We start from the raw sequence: 4,909 nt of genomic DNA on the forward strand, positions 1-4,909 counted from the left end.
AAACAAACTTGAGCTGAATAAACCATCGTTCCTCAATTTATAGAAACGTCAAAGCATGGCGCATATAGGCTCCATTCACGAACACAATGGCGGCCCTTTCTTCCAGCAGAGGAGGGACGTTTCAGCTCGCTAAGATGTGGTCAAAAGAGCCTAACCTCGCTTCTGTTCTCTAGTCTCGAGATATTCTTAGTCTCGCATCCCTTCATGGTTATAAGATTTTGAGAGATTTGTTTTGTTTTCGTCTCTAGTAATCTCTCCCTGCGCAGTTTGAGGTATCATTTACATCCAGTGTGCAGACGTTTTGAAAAACCCCTAACATTAAGTATAAGGAACAGTATAGTTTTTACTTTAGCAGACATCGTTAATGAAATTAAAGTGCAGCCCGAGGCACTGTATATGTCTTTTTCACGGGTGTCGGTTTCTGCATACCTAAATAAATGATTTATTAAAGACCTTCATTTTATAGAATTACAGAGCTCCAGGTAAATAAAGACAGGGAGCAGTTACTATGAAAACACCAGTATGAGAAAGTGACTTAACTGCGCTACATGGACAGTTTCAACCAAACCTTCTGCCTTACCTAGAGGAATATTCAGTTGTTTTTTTTTTGGCCTCAGAGCTACTGGCCATGAGAAATGAATATTAAACGAAAGATTGCATTTTACAGGCATGTCCACGGTACAATCAAAATCCATAATTCACTTGCGAGTCTTTGCGCTTGTTTCCAGAGTGAATAATATTGATGGCCGTGCTTTGCAGGCGACAGGAATGGAAAAATATTCATTCTTGATCTGTCTGTTAAAGACTGATGTCCATATTATGCCCTTCCAGTTGGTTTTGAGGTGGGAAACGTTAGCACGTACGTCTCTGAATGTCCTCTTTGAATTGTTCTCTATACAGCAGCGCTGTCAAAATGTTATTTGATGTTATTAACAATTTCCATTCCGTTGCATGCTTTCAACAAACATTCCTGCCGCCGGACCAATAATGTCTGTGTACAGAGCAAATAAGGTAACACTTTATTTCGATACGTTCTACTAACGGTGTGTAATTTTGCAACTACATGTCAACTAACAGTCAGTAGAGTATTAGTAGACTGTCTGCTTAATATCTTCTAACACTTTATTTTGATGGGCCCGCATTCTACGAACTTATTCCACTAAACCTAAACCTACCCTAACAGACTACTCTGAGACTTAGTGGACATGTAGTTGCAAATCAATGACAATTAGTTGACATATAGTTACTTATAGTTATATAAATAAAGTGTAACCGCAAATAATTGTATCAGTCAGTCATATTAATTCATTAATACACTACACTATAATAAAGTCACCACAGAAATAGTCCATGACATGTTTCCCCCATATAATTTTTTTTTGTATTTAATTCATTTATTCATATATTTGATTATTGAGGTTGTAATGTTGGGTTTTGGTTGTTAAAGTATAATTACAATAAAAAAAAAAAAAAATAATATATATATAATAATAATATATATATATTATATATATTTATATATATATATATATATATATATATATATATATATATATATATATATATATATATATATATATATATATATATATAAATATATACACACATATATATACATATATTTACATATATTTTAAGCAATAAATGTAAATATAATAGTAATAAATAAATACAACATAATAACCCTTAGCGAGAGCAAAATTATTGATGCCTGTTTTATGGTCACGTTAACCATGAATACTGGAGTACTTTCACTCTTCTGGGCTAGTAGCAAAGCGGTTGAGGTTTTAATGCTCTCCAACCTTTCAAACAAGTGGCTCCTAAGAGCCCACACACCCACAGCTGCCGGTCAGACCTACGTGAACACGCTCCTGTACATGTGAGTGCTCATGCTGGGATGGGGTGTAGCAGAAAGGCTTATTGACTCTGAAAGGGGACCTGCTTCCTGAGAGGAAAGAGATTCCCACAGGAATACCGCCGCAAAGAGGAGGTACAGGGAAACCAGAGCCAAAGAGATGAGGTTCTGCTCTGGACTTAGATGTTTCTCCCTTGAAATCTCATTTCGGCCCACAGGAAAAAAAAAAAAACAGGGATCTCTAATATCTCGTTTCCACTAGATACAGCGGGCCCCGAAACATATTCTGACACTTACCAGAAAATATCAGAGCACGTTTGCAATCAAAAGTCAAGTTATCTCAATAGGAATATTTCTCATCAAATTCTTCCAAGGCTCCATAATCTGCACTGATGTACACATTGATTTGAATACAGTGGCTTTTTCGGTGCAGTAATGTCACCATGTAACAGAAATTTCTCTTCGAAGCTGTAGTTTTGGTGTAGTTTCAGATCTACTGTTCTGCAAAGGATGCATCTGACAGCTTGAGTCTCAAGGCTATGATCAAAGCTCGTATTTTCAGATAACTACATCAAAACCCTCCCAATAACGAAAGGAGAAAATGAGGTGATCTTATGAGCAGGTAAGTAGCTTATATTCTGTTGCTGGTTTGACTTACTGAAATCAGTTTGTTTTAAAAGGTTGGCAACCTTGATGTTAAACAGAAAGATTGCTATTCATATTAGACAATAGTGCGAGCTATACGATTTCAAGGCTAATTATAAGCAAACAGACTAACATTGTTACCCGTTTGAGGCCAAAAAGCATTATCTTCCAAAAAAAGTTACTTAGTGTCACTTTTCTTTATTTCTCATTGGGATCTGTGATATCCAAACACTTAAATGGGCTCTCCATTACATCACCTGAGCTACAAAACAGAAAGCTCTCCTCATGAATACATGGGGATGCTGACATTTGCACCAGGTATGCTCTTTAACAAACCCTGATGCTGAGGATGCTGGAAAATGTTCTCATTCTGCACGAACAAAGCGGTGTTCTCTGCAAAGTTCTGGGCTTTCCGCCCATGTTTTTGATCCACTTGGATTTAAGGCGTTCTGACAACATGGAAAGTTTGAGCGATTCTGTTCCGGCTGGCGGAAGGATGCGTGGTCAGCTGGTTCCCCTTCAAGTCAGGCATCCTTACAGACGTCCTGCGGAGGCAGAAGGGCTCTCTAGAACGGACCGCTTCCAGGTTCTCATGGAGTCACAACAGAGAGCTCACAAACGCCATCTCACCTAGCCATGTGATGTCAAATAAATGTGCTGGATTTAATAAATGTTCACTTTTAATCGCATCTTTACCAAAGGCCAAGCATGACTTCATTCAAGTGTCCTCTAAAAGGCTTTAAAGTGTACACTGAAATGCCATCAGAGCAGAAATGACCTTTTAAGGCTTTCTAGGTCTTGGTTAATGCCTCTTTCTTGTTGGTCTGGCAAATAAGCCTCATTCTTCGCTGTCTAGTCACCTAGTCTGTTTGAAAAATCTGCCAGGCATCTGGAATCGGTCACTATACATGTCAGCTTGGCTAAGTCATATCTTGATGGTGGTCATCTAAGTGCATTAGGGTCATTCATACCTGTCACAGATGATAAATGAAGATGGTAAGACCTTATTTTATCACATTAGGTCAGTTAACTCACAATGCCTTTCAGTTTGCACAAGAAAAGTGTTACTCATTTTTGCTGAGGAAAGTTGCTGTTAATGAGCATAAAGCCTCAAGAAGCTGTGCATCACAGTGATTTTACAGTACAGCCATAAAATCTCTAATCTTTTACTTTTTTGTGTTTTTCAAAGACGTATGCTCATCAGGGCTACCTTTGTTTGATCCAAAGTAAAAAAAGTAATATGTAAAATATTACAATTTAAAAAAACGCTTTCTATTTGAATGTATTTTGAAATATAATTTACTCCTGGGACGCAAAGAAAAGTTTTTTCATAATTGTTTGCTAAATAGAATTAAATAAAACTTTGCTAACAGCATTTTTAAAAAATATTCTAAATGTTTTTACTGTGACTTTTCTTTTTTTTTTTAGTTTAATGCATACTTTCATACTTTTTACAATAACATAACATTTTTTTAACATCAATATTACATTTTTATATTAATATTATTTAATAATTTTTAGTTTAATTTTTTTTTTAATTTTCTGAAATATCCCTTTTATAATAAGCTTACATGTTTTGTTTTTGTGCTGTGTTCAGGAAGAAATGTAGAGGGAAATTTCTGGGTTTGTGTTGTCAAACATAGCAAATCCTTCAAATCATTTATAATTATCCACTCTTAACCTTTCTGCAAAGTCTGTCCACTCTACCGTGCTCTACCTTGACGCGCTAATTGGCTCACATTTGGCCCCTAAACACACAAGTCCCTGTGAACAATGAGTAGAGACATATTTTTCATACTTTTCACATGGCCTCTGCCCGGGAACCGGCCTCCTGGACCTTAAAGGGCCCTTCTCAGAGCTGTAAATGAGCTGTCAATCACAGGCCAGATCCTTTCGCCGATTGGAGCAGAAGGCCGATCGGCGTGGAATGATGGGAGAGTGGTGATATATTAAACAAACGCCTGGCCAAAATAAAGAGACAGAGCTTTCTTTATGCTCAGAGGGAGCGGCAAAGGAGACTCGATGCGCCACGTACACGTGCCCAAAGTTTCAGTTTAAGCCGCTCGGAGAGTTTCATTTCAAGCAGGAAGGCAAAGCTGAAAGAAATTTCCTTTTTATGGTATTGAATACAGTCCTTCCTGTTACATAAGAGGTGTGAAGAACGGATACAGATAGAAGAATAGGTCCCTTCATATCTCTTGTCTCCGAGCGGAATGGATTGATGTGAAAATAAATTCCAGGGGCCTGTTGGCAACGGTGGACACATGAAAGATTATGAAGATTAGTTGATGTGTCGATGTGCAGCTCCCTCTCACGCATATTTGCTTTAGTAATTAGGGGGAGGAAACGAGCCAAAGACCCATAAGACCCTTCCAAAATGTGCACACACGGTTTCACACTTTTCAACAC

This window comes from Puntigrus tetrazona, chromosome 6, assembly GCF_018831695.1.
Source record: "Puntigrus tetrazona isolate hp1 chromosome 6, ASM1883169v1, whole genome shotgun sequence".
In the NCBI taxonomy this organism is placed as follows: domain Eukaryota; kingdom Metazoa; phylum Chordata; class Actinopteri; order Cypriniformes; family Cyprinidae; genus Puntigrus; species Puntigrus tetrazona.